The sequence below is a fragment of the Myotis yumanensis genome, unplaced genomic scaffold (genome assembly GCF_028538775.1).
Source record: "Myotis yumanensis isolate MYYU_CA2020_CCGP unplaced genomic scaffold, mMyoYum1.0.hap1 SCAF_3, whole genome shotgun sequence".
Taxonomy (NCBI): Eukaryota; Metazoa; Chordata; class Mammalia; order Chiroptera; family Vespertilionidae; genus Myotis; species Myotis yumanensis.
Window position 1 is genome coordinate 140,671,254 of NW_027223754.1, and position 13,464 is coordinate 140,684,717.

The window sequence follows — 13,464 nt, forward strand, 5'->3', positions numbered from 1 at the left end:
GAAGTGTCAGTTATAGACAGACATCTGGTGTAGTTTCATTATGGAGTTGATCTCCTTAGGAAAAAAAATAATAAAATGCTAAAATTTCACATCAGAGGACTCTTAAAAATAGAGTAGCACCTGAATTTGAAAGTAGCAGTGAGGTTATATAAGAAAATGTCCCTGTTCTTAGGAGATTTCAGACGAACTTACACTGAAATGGCTACAAAAATAATAAATGCTTGCATAAGAATAAAAAATGTGTCTGCTTCTTATTCTTATATAAGAATAAGAATGTGTATCCATATACATACATATGAAGAAAGAGGATGCAAATGGGACAAATGTTAAGGAGAGATGTATATAGGTGAATTGCAAGAGACTTTCAGCTTCTCTACGGTTTCATTCTTTTTAAGTAAAAAGTTTAATAAAAATGAATTAATAAAATTTCTGCAAAGTAAGCTACACAAAGGCACAATATAAGAAAGAGCTTAAAATGAGAATCCTGAAAACAGGTTTCAGTCTGTTCTAAAAACCATTAACAGGATATTGGCGACCTGCTCCCCTCTGGTATCACAGTTATTGCATTAGCGATGTGGCCTGCACGTTTTAGCACATCATATATTCTAAGTAATGCAGCACGCTACCCTGTAACATGGTGACCCTCGTAATATTCTGCAAATTGGTTTCCAGACCACTCCCATTCCCCCCTGTCTATACCCTTGGTTACTTACCTAGGAAAAACGAGCAAGACAGTCCAGCTTCAAGCCCTGCATTTCCACGCTCATCAGGGCTCAGGATCATATTCCTCTCTCCCCCAGAGGCCTCTGGACAACCATCACTGTTGGTCTGGAGCAGTGGTTGGCAAATTCATTAGTCAACAGAGCCAAATAGCAACAGTACAACGATTGAAATTTCTTTTGAGAGCCAAATTTTTTAAACTTAAACTATATAGGTAGGTACACTCAACTTTAAATTCAACTTTAAATTCACAGTTTTCATCTTCCGTTTTTCTTTGCTGCTTCTTTTAGCCATCTCAAACAGGGCACCTAAAAAATGTTTCATTTTATAATAATAAAGCCACCAACACAAAAGAATTACAATTCTTAAACTGATGACAAAAATACCTGTATGATTTGCAGCTGGTTGGAAAAATACAGGTAACTTTATGCTTCAAGTAGGTCCTTTTGTCACTCGCAAGCGATTTGCGGACGGAACTAGCACTAACCACTGCACAACGAGGCTACTGACTGACTGGCTCACTCAACTCCTGCATGAATCACACGCGCCTCCCCCGTGCTGCGTATCCCGTGGCCCTGCCTGCACCACGTCTCCCATCGCCCGACCGACCGATACTCCCCACTTCTTCTAACACCACTTCTTCAAAATAGACTCGCCCAGGCGGAAAACTGACTTCTGCACATGGGCCACGAAGTTTTAATCGCACTGTACGTGCACGCCTGCACGTGGTATTTTGTGGAAGAGCCACACTCAAAGGGCCAAAGAGCCGCATGTGGCTCACGAGCCGCATGTGGCTCACGAGCAGCGGTTTGCCGACCACTGGTCTGGAGAGCAACAGCACCAAGAACCTTCTCAAAGGACAGGTTTAAGAGCCATAAGCAGTTGTGAGCGCCTCAGAGGTACTCAGTTGAATAGCAGATTTGTAATTTTCTGTATCATGAGCAATGACAGTAGGATTATAACCCTCTAGAAAATATGGAGTGCACAAAACTCTTAAAACCATGATCTATCCAGATTATTAATGTGTGTTTTACCTTTACTTGTTTTCATGATTTTTTATCCATAAAAATGCCCTCCCTTATACTACATTTAAATGAATGCTGATCCCACTGGCCCACGCTGAGGTTCCCGCTAAAACCCCTGCAACAAGCAATCACCGCCCCTGAGTCACACCTGCAGCATGAAAGAAGAGGAAGCTGGCACCTGCCCTAAGCTGTATGACTTAGAATTACCCAGCAAACACACATTCCCATAAATGACCAACAAAATAACACAATTCGCCATCTGTATTCAATGTCTTCAAGGCAACTATCCGATTTCTCTTGGAACAGGCCTATTTTCTAGGTGGTGGGGAGAAAAACAAATTTTTATTACCAGTAGTTGGTCAACCCTTACTTGTACAGATTCCTTATCTTTTGGGGAAAACAAGCAAATATGGAAGAAGTAACTGGCAAGAAAAGAAAATGGAACAGAGAATGATTTTTTTCTCCAACATGCCAGAGGCTATAGAGAAAAAATAAAGTTAGAAAAAGTTAATCACTTCTGACACACATTGAAGCATAAATCAAAATTCAAGTTGTGCTTGCTAGGTAGAGACGCCAAAAGAATGTTCTCCTTTCCTCACAGAAATGAAGAGTCGGGTAAAGGAGCTTCAATTTGAGTAGCTCAATATGTAAGGAGAAGAATTGTACATTTAGTAATTCTCCTCAGTGAATACAAAGCCACGCTCCCAAGGGGCACTCCATAAGTACAAAATAAGTCATAAATGGAAAGCTAATGTCACCCCTCAGTTATTCAGCCCCGTAGCGAGTAACTGAATATGTGAAAAGTTCAGAAACATGAGAGTTTCTGTTCCCCAAATCAATAGCTCTTTGTAAAGTTTATCTCCCCTAAAGGGAATCCTGTTTATTTCTATGCATTCAAAGTTCCAGTCCTAAACTGGGAGTTATATGGAACAGGAGAGTGAGGGAACAGTCCTGAATTCTTGTAGTCCTTGGGGGTAGATATCATGAAATTTTACTCATTTTTATTCCATCTAGCTTGGTGACAGGGGTGTACCTTTTTCTCATACCAACAGATTGACTAGGGCAAGTTTGGGGAGGAACTTCATTAGCCTCTATCTATGGGTTCTTGGTTTATTCTAACTTGTTGGCAAATCACGTTTAGGAACTAAAACACAAGCACAGACCATCTTATTGATTTTCTTAATCCACACACGGAATGCCCCCTTAACCATAACTGTTGGGAACTCAAATATACAAAAGCCAACTTATTACAAATAATGTAGATAATGGACAAATAGAAGATACAGCCCTCAGGCAAAATATTAGTTTAAAAGAGCATGAAGATAGATTTTTTTCTGTAACTTCACTTAATTCAAAGCTATTTATCACTGCATGCAATTCAAAAATATTCAAGCCACACATTACATTTATTTCATATAGATAGATATAGATGTAATAGATAAAGGTATTTGAATCTACACTGTAAGTATAATTTATTACATGAAAAACCTTTAAACTTCTTAGTTCCTAATATTATATTACATGTGAAGTTCAGTTTATATGTCTGATGACAATGAGCTGTCACGTTTCTGATTTATGTTTCATTAAAATCCACTATTTAAGTGCTTCCTTATTGATACTTATATCATATCAAAAAGCATGTGTATGAGAGAAGGTATGGGTGTACACATAAGCTTTAAATTGATTTCGAACATTTTCTGTTTCTTAAAAGACCCTTATTAATGCTTCATAAGGACCCCAACTCTGTTTGTGACAAACCCAGCTACTCTATTTTGAAACCCCTGACATTTTACTCACTGTATCTCTCTTCAGCAGAAACGCCTGTTTCGAGTCAGAATCTGAAATCCAAGATCCTGAAAGGTAGGAGAGAGCCTGAATCATGAGATTCAGAATGCGGAGTCATAGCTCAGCTCCTGTGGTAACTGTCAGAGCAGAGCAGATATGAAATGTTAATGTCTGTCTCCTTGATATTTTGCAGACTAGCGAGACTTTTCTAGTAATTTATAAACTTGTTGAAGTCATAAGCACTTACAAAGCCAGTTTCATCCCCAGCTTCATCAGGAGCCTTACCTAAAAGGGCAACACTTACTACTTCTTACTCTGTTTGTTCTCTGTTAATACCAGTTATCATGAACTTACCTGAAAATCAAAGTTTAAGTCTCCCACCTTTAGCATACACAGCATCCAGTTAGAATGAACTTGGTCATGCTGGTCAAGAGAGATGCTTATATTGTTTACCAAAAATTGCACAAACATCTCTAGAAACATCTAGCTAAGAACCATTTCTCTCTTACCAATGTTACCAACTAGGGTGCGAGTGGGAAATGTATACATTGAATGCTGGTCATCAGAGCACAATTCCAAAAAATATTTCATTAATTTAAAATTGAAGCAAAATTGAGCAAAAATCTCATAGAGAATGATGTATAGAAGCTGAGAAAATATATTGTCCTTCCAATTAATCTCCTGAACTCAGATGTTTAAGAAGTATTGAGATTTTCACAAGGGAAAACTTAAAGTGATTGTGGAAGGCAAGTTCCATCGAAGACAAGTGCCAACCCTTGGCAAGCACAAATTTTGCAACATATATACTTATAAAATTTACTTAGAAGCATCTGACTTCCTTTGAGAATTTTAAGAGATGACTCAATCAATATATTCATTTGAAAACTGAGATCCAGAGTCTGTAGTCAGGATTTCTGACCATTTTATTACTTTTTCTTTCTTTCTTTTCTTTTCTTCTAAAATTGGCACTAGCCTTTCTACAGGCTGCTACATCCTGATGTCTGTGGGAGGTTTCCAACTCTGTTTCAAAGTTCTGTAAAGAAGGGAGATTATAGCATTTTTTTTCTATAGACCAAGTTTTGAAATTATTCAAAACTCTTTAATAGGAACACTCTGTGAGGATGTATTCTACCCATTCAGGTTGATTATATTTGTGTCCAAGAAATCAATTTTTAAAAAAATAAGCTTGGAAATAATCATCTGGATTATAACCTACAATTTTGTGATTTGTGACTTTTCCATAACACACACATAATCAAAGCAATAATACATATTTTTCCCTAACATAGTTCATAATAGCTTCAGATTTACACTGTCATTTATATAGCAAAGATCTTTACTTATTGCTTTAACCTTGTAATTTAATAATTCAAACACAGCATTTTCTTCAGATGTCTCAGATTTCCTCACTTCAAGATATTTTATAATTTTGTTTAAAACATTTGTGTCTTGCCAAACTGTAAATTTAAATGTGTCTCAGGAGTTCTCATGTGATAGGAAAGTAAGAAGGAATCTCTTAAGAATAATTAATTGATCAGCAAAGTTAGTGTGGACCTACTATGTGCAAGGCAGAGAACCCACACTAGAAGAGATTAGAAATGTTATGAAAAACCATTCCTGCACTAAAGAAGCTTTAAGTCTACTTGAGATGACAGCATATGAGAATGAAACATTTAAACAGTAATACTAGAGAATATATGCTTCAAATGAGTAGTCTATCATTAAGAACAACCAAATCTTGCAAATCTTGGCTGTTATGAAGAAATGGGGTTAAACTGAGCTATAAATATAGTGATAACTTTGCAGATCCTTGATACTCAAAATATGGTCCAAAGACCAGTGACAAATGCATCAGCTTGAGGCTAGGTACCAATGCAGAATCCCAGGCCTCAACCCAGACTTGTGAATCAGGACCTAATTTTCACCAGATCCCAAGATCAATCATAACCTATTAAATCTGAGACTGTATTGTTATGGAGGAAGTAATCTTTGATCTGGGCTTGAAAGAACAAAATAGGTAAAACTACAGTCATAAGCTCAGTATAGGTAGTGAAGGGCTGTAAAGGTTCAACCAAATTCATTTTTATGTTTGCAGTGACCAAGAATAAGATACATTAGAAAAGAGTATCTGGGGAACAAGAACACCAATTAGGAAACCATAGCCCGAAAAAAAAGACACACTATGTATTGTATGGGTTGTCCATGCAAGTTCCTTTCTTCTATAAGGAAACGGAGCTACAGGCAACATTCTTACATGAACCCAAAGGAGAGAGAAGCAAATCCAAATGGTCAGAGACTGTGATTCATTGAGCTGTGTCTTACTAGTGGTCATGAATTCTGTTCCTCAAAGTCAAAAGCATGAATTATTCTGACTGCTCCTTCACCAGAGAACTATCCTCCAGTTCTAGCTTTTGTGGAATAAACACAACCTAGTTTGCACATCCCACCCACCTGGGGGGCTGTGGGAAGGGAACTAGAGGAAGCTGGAAACGGGTGTCCTCTTTTCTGCTTTGCATAAAAGTGGACATACGAGGCAGCCTCCTGGTCCTTGTGAGAAAGCTTGTTAGTTAAGTAGATCCCTGCTGTTCAAGTAGATTCAAAACATGCAGGACTTTTTCTTTTCTTTTTTGTCTGAGGACAAAAGTCCCAAGATTTAGATTCTTTATGAGAGGTAAAAGGCCCCTCCTGAAGCCAAGACCCCAGAATTGGGATTTATAGAGAGGGTGACAACATGATATTCCTTTCAAATTAGGACACATTTGAGGGTGAAAGAGAAAATTATTCAAAACTACACCAGGATAACAGATGTAAACTGAGACTATCATGAGCAAACCTGTGTTACCCAATCCATTACAGTGTGTTCACACAAGCAACAAGTATAAAATACCCTAAAAACTCAGAACGTAATTACAATGAAATCTCTTTCACTTTTCGAAATAATATCTTGAGCCTCTAATTTATTTATTAGTAGGAAGTCCTGTAGCTTCTTCTTTGGAACCCTCCCTCCTTCAACCAAAGTCTCCAGTGTTCATACAGCCCAGCTTGCACATCGAATTGGGAGGAACACTAGAGTCTCATGCAATGCTTCTTGCTGCTCTGTGGCTGGCCCTGTTGGAGCTGGGCTCCACAAAATCCAAGAGTCATGGCCAATTTAGGGTGGACATAAAGACTTGATAATCCAGATCCAAGCTCAGGCCACTGCAAAGAAGTAGGAGTCTGCTGACTCAGTGCTAAGCGCAAGGGTGCCCCTCCCTTGAGCTCCAAGGCTGTAACTTTGAGCTTTCAACATTTTGGGGTCTGGATTGGTTCAATGTCAGCCACCCAGAGACCACTTTAGTTTTCATTCCCAGAGTGTCAGGTAGTTTTTCATATTATATTCTCCAAACACAGATTTGTTATTCTTCTGAGGAAGGTAACACTGTGAATCAAGATAGTTTTACCCTGCTATTGAAGAACCCTTGTATCTTTGGAGGAAGCTGAAGGTTGATGATACATTTTATGATTGCAAGGCAAAATTTTGGCACACCCCCTTGAAACAAATTTTTTTTAAATGGTAAACTATGGTAGGATATTATGCTATGCACAGATTAATAAAATTGAAATGTATTTCTGCCCTGGTTGGTGTGCTTTAGTTGGTTGAGTATCGTCCCATTCACTGAGAGGTCACTGGTTCGATTCCAGTGAGGACACATGCCGGGGTTGTGGGCTCGATCCCCAGGAGGGGGCAGGCAGGTAGCCAACTGATGTTTCTTTTACTCTCTCTCTAAAATAAATAAAAACATATTTTTTAAAAAAAAGAAATGTGTTTCTTCCTATCTGCCAAGTGGGTATTTGCTCTACCAAAGCTCATTATGCTCTAACAAAGACCTGGAAAAAGATATTAACATTGGTTTGGAGGAAGAGAAATGATGAAATGTCAACTAGAGCCATTTTCTAAGAAAAACTTTACTCAACCTAGAGACCAATTAGGCTTCCTAATAGACCAAAAAGTAAAATAGAGTAAAGAAGAGAAAAAGGTCAAGCAGGAAACAAAGGTTTCAGTCTGAGTAATGAGAATATTACTGATGCCCCGAGCAAGTGGGAATGAAATAAATGTAGCTGATTTAAAATAAAAGATGATTAATTCAGTTTGAGAAATTTTATTTTTGAGTTAACAGTAAGACATCCAAATGGCAATGTCTAATGGATGATGATTTGAAATTTAAAAAATAAAGAGAGCATAGTTGAGAGATTAGCAGTTACTACACAGAGTGGGAAGTCTTTCACTTAGAGGATGTACCCTCATGGATGAGTTCCTTAAGGGAAACAAAATGAGTTGAAAAAGATGAGTCATCAAGGAAATGAAAAAATATGGTAAAAAAGGTAGTCGTGTGGGGTTGACTTGGAAATGAAAATGAATGTCAGAGAGCCCAGAAATCTGAAAAGACAGAAAACATGGAAAACCTAAAAAGATAATTCAACCAGTTGGAAGTCAACAATATTAATTGCCATGGACCGATCAGAGACGGAGTCTGAAAACAAAGCCTTGGATTTTATACAAAGGAAAAAGTACAAATATTTAAGTGCCAACTATGTGCTGGGTGCTTTCACTTGCATGAAATATTTCAGGAAGAAAGAGTTCAGCCTGTCCTTGGTGTGGAGAATTTTGGCATGGAAAGAACTGAGCAACACAAAATGGTGTCCCTGGGGAACAGAAGGGTCAAGCTGAAAGTTTTTTGTTTTATTCTCTTGTATCACGATGAAGCAAACTGCTTGTTTGAAAGTAGGGAGGAAGAAACCTATAGGGAGAGAGATTGGAGAGGTTACGATAGAAGTGAAGTGATTGCAGTGGTAAATGTTGAAAAGTTGAAATTTTAACATTAATTGGCAATAATAAGCAATTTTATGCTCTCTATCAAAGAGTTCATTTTGCTTGATGATGCATGGAATGAGTCTGTGTTTCTGCATCAACTCTCCTTGTCTCCCTGCCCTTTGCTTTTATGGCTTTGCATTCTTAAAAACAACGTCTTTTCATTCCATTATACCCTTGTGAGCAGTTAACTCATTTTTACAAAGGAATATAAGTTTTGAGTAATCAGCCTAATTGTTGACCCAATCCTACAGTTATCAACTACTTTAAAAATCCACCAGAGAATTCCAAATCCCTAAAAACAACCAGATGTTGCTCACATAACTTATTATAATAAAAATTTTAAAGGTTTTTATCTTATAGCGGTGATACTCCTACTCCCCAAAATCATCTTGTCTCATAATACATTGATGAATTTTAAAAATTACACACATGTATCTGTGAAGTAGAATAACTACCCAACAGAAATTTCCTCATTTCTTTCATTACTAAGCTCTTCCAAATACCAGGTATTAGGCCTGGCCAGGTAGCTCAGTTGGTTGGAGCTTCATCCCCAGCACCAAAAGGTGGTGGGTTTGATCCCCAGTCAGGACACATACCTAGGTTTCAGGCTTAACCCCCAGTCTGGAGGGTTATGGGAGGCAACTGATAGATGTTTCCCTCTCACATTGATGTATTGATGTCTCTCTCTCTCTCTCTCTCTCTCTCTCTCTCTCTCTCCCTCTTCTCTAAAATCAATAAAAACATATATTTGGGTAAGATTTAAAAAAGAAACAAATACCAGGTATTATAATGCAATATTCTAAACTGGAAGTTTATTTCCTGAATTCAAAGTAAAATACTGCCTTATCTAAACCAAAAGAGGAGTACCTTCTAGTCCTCATCATTCCTCTATGTACCAGCAGCCCAAATCTCTAGGATTGAGAACCAGTCTCAGCTGGATCAGCTGCTCCCCTTGTCATCTCTTGGCTAACCTCCAGTGCCTAACTGTCCCTGGGGCATGATAACATTTCAGTGTGATAGAATGTCATTTTCTCTCACAATTAAATCTTATCCTAGACGTGCAGATACAATAGCATCTTCATCTCTGAGCAATAGCTGGCCACTTTTGGGTGCTGATTACTGAGTAGAGGTACTTCCTCAGAAACAGAAAGCAGAGACTGCCAAACGAATCACACATGTTTATTTCCTAATTGCACTCAGAAAAGAGGCAAGTGAGCTGAAAAGAAGCAACAGCACTCTGCTTCATTACCACATAAAATAGAAAGCAGAGCAAAATCCAGTCAACAGCAAACCAACCTACCTATATAACAAACAAACCTAGTCTTGGTTGGGGGTTCAGTTATTTTTAGTTTTGAAAATAATAAAATTATTCAACCAGTGTTAATAGTTATTGATTTAAATCGACTTTTCTGACTTGAAAAAGATAAAAATATAAGCAAAGTAATAATTTTAAAAGTACTTCAAAAGAAATACCTTATAGCTACTTCACACGCTTATTGAATCTCATGAGCTACTGATGTATGTAAACCTACTTTGAAAATTATAAAGTGCTACATACATATGTTATTGTTAGCATTAGAAAATTCAAGATATTATTATTAAATGGTCATTACTATTAGCCACAGTTTATGATAGGCCAGTTATAAAGTTCACTCTAAATAAATTGACATCATAAAGTTTATTTTAAAAATAAATTTCAGAAAACTTGTCAATGCTTAAGAATAAGCAGATGTCAACTGTAGTACATTACCAGTTAGAAACTAATAAATCTAGAAATTTTCTAGGAATACAAATTTCAAAGTTAAATTTTTTTCTTCTTGTCATCGCAAAACTGTTCACCAAATGTTATGCAAAATTCGAAAAGAGCCCTTTGTTACAATCTCCCTATTATGTCTCTCCTGAAGTATTAATGTCAAATAATTATAAGGTCTTTTTTTGTACTCCTCTTCACTAACACAAATTATAGGCAAAGACTTCAAAATACTCTAAAGAAGTGCTTCTCAAATTTAATGTGCCTACAAACCACCTGGAGATCTTGTCAAAATGTAGATTCTGATTCAGTAGGTCTGAACTGGGCCCTGAGGGCCTGAGATGCTGCATTTCTAATAGGCTCCCAAGTGGTGTCAGTGCTGCTGGCCCGGGGCTACACTTTGAGAAGCAAGAGACTAAAAACAATTACTACCAAGGTTGGGTGCTGTATTAGGGTTCTTCAGAGAGACCGAAAGGTAGGTGTGTGTGTGTGTGTGTGTGTGTGTGTGTGTGTGTGTGTGTGTACATGATGTGATGAGAGAGGAAGAGGAGAGAGAGAGAGAGAGAGAGAGAGGGATTACAAGGAATTGGCTCATGCAATTATGGAGGCTGAGAAGTCTCAAGGTCCGCAGTTGACAAGCTGGAGACCTGGGAGGCTCAAGACCCAAGAAGAGCTAATGTTTCAGAGTCCAAATGGGGGAAAGTCTGACGTCCCAGCCCCAACAGTCAGGCAGGAAGGGCTCCCTCCTCCTGTGGGAAGGTCAGCCTCGGGCTTCTATTCAGCCCTCCAGGGACTGGATGAGGTTCACCCACAATAGGGAGGAAACTCTGTTCTATCCAGTTTACTGATCCAAATGTTATTCTCATTCAAAAACACTCTCACAGACACCCTCCCCCCCCTGCCAGAATAATGTTTAACCAAATGTCAGGGTATCCCATGGCCCAGTCAGGTTGACACATAAAATTAACCATCTCCAATGCTATTGCTACTCTAACATGTATGTTCTTTACCACTGCCAAATATTAATAATCTAATTAAAACAATTCCAAAGAATTTATTTCAAACCCCTAATTTATTATGAGCCTGACCCATAATAAGTTAAGGAGACAGGTAGTGTTGCTTGATTATAGTACCTGCCTTTCAAGGTAATAAAAGTAACATTTCTTATCTAAAGAAGGAAATATTTATCTCAAAATTCCAGTTTTAAAAGTTAAGATGTGCCAATATTGCATGTTTTTATTAAAGCTATCATGAGCTGGTATGAAAAGACAAAATCAAGTCATCCAAGACACAATAAATTTCATAGGAAAGGAGGGTTATTACAAAATGTATGTGAAAATTAAACCACTGCCTTCACTGTAAAACTTCTTAGACTATATAATATGCTAATTATTATAATTTATATGCTAATAAGTAGATTTATATATCCTTGTACTTGTGCCATGAGGGAAATATGTCATATTTCATTAAATCTAAAATGCCATCCAATATTAAGATATATCATTTTAGGTACTACTGCATAGGAACTAATGGTGCCAATTAAATATGATGCAATGTTTTCTGAGTTACTTCTGATATTTTAAGTACTCGCTGACTGAGTTATTACAGGTTTATAGGTAGGTTTAATCATAAATAATCCATATGCATATATAAAAAGGAAAAATAAATAAAGGTCATTGATTATAGCATTAACAAAATTTCCTCACATTCAGAGTCTGTCTCTTCTGAATCACTTTACAACTGACTTTTACTCTGGTTTTCCAGGCAATATTCTCCTTGGTGCCATCTAGAGCACTGATGATGCTGTATTTCTTAAGAGTGGTTCACTAGTGTCTCTAGATATTCTTCCAAGCCACCTCCACCTATTCTGGAGTTTTGATGTTGGCACATTTTTGATCAGAGGATATGAACATTTTTTTGGAGACTGCTCAAGGACTCATATGGTCTGGAAATGGACTCAGATATGCAGAGGCATTTTCTAGTCATGATACCAGGAATAAAACTGAGTTTGCCCATGTGTAGGCAAAGATAGCTACCTCACACCTGCTACTTGGCTGGTGGCATTCGTAAGATATATCTTGAATTCAGAGATATTAAAATTGAAAATACACACACACACACACACACACACACACACACACACACCACTTCATCTTAGAATCAATGAAAATGTAGTTAGTCCAAAATTTGTTAAACTAAAAACATCAGGGGGGAAATCCCTTACTTTTTGAACTGTCTCTAGGTACTAGTGTTTCATGATTCTTATTTTTGAGAAGCACTCCCTTAAATGTGTTTCTTTTCAATATCACACTACCCTTTGGTATAAATTTAAAGATTTTAATTTTTTAAATTAAAAAAAAAGAATTTATTTTTCCTAAGTATATAACCCTCTGAATAAGAGAGTGTCTATTTCTTTTTCCTGTACCCTCCCCAAAGTGCCTAGGACACTTTTCATTATACCTTAAATGTTCAATAAAAGTTCTTAAAAATCCAGGGCTGAGCATCACAGAAATTTCCTGGCCTGCTTCTAACACAGTTTCATTCTTATGTCCTATCTTATGACTAAAATTTTCTTCCTAGAAATGTCTGTCAAAGAAGTTCTTGCCTTTTAATCTCATGTAAATATTTATTTTTCCTGAGGTACTTCAGTGATCATTTTCATAACCCTATTCTAATGGGCTGGTGTTCAGACACTTCGTAGTGGAAAAGGGTGAGAAAGTCTAAGTTCTAATCATAGCCCTGCCATTTACTAAGCATGTCGCTCCCTGATCCTCAGCTTTCTCATAAGTCAAATGGAGATAATGCTTGTCCAACCAGCTTCACAAGGCTTTTGTAATGATAATTAGAAAAAAAGATAGCAAAAAGCACTTATAGTGCTATGTCTGCTTTTTTATACACATTAAAATTGCGTTCAACCCTCGATTTGGCTTGGTTTTGTTTTTCATCTGACATAAACTATAAGCTCCCCAGAGAAACGTTATGAGTATTTCCAGAGGATCCTTGCCACTGAGAAACATCATTAAACAGTAATGGTCATGAAATTTCTGAGAACTATTCTCTTTGAGATAATAACCATAAACATAAAAAAGTGATTCCCAGTGGCTCAGTGAATCCATTCATTGTGGACTTCCTCACTATATTAATTAAAAATCAAAGGTTTGTTTTTGTCTGCACTAAAGAAATATAGGGATAATAAGAAGAAGAAAGACCTCTTCATTACTATTAAAGAACTCTTAAAGTACAAAATTCTTTGACATTTTCATTGGAACTTAAAATGCTCTGGCAAGTAGCACTGTGTGTCTTACAGGAAACTGCAGCTCCAAGAGGCTTAC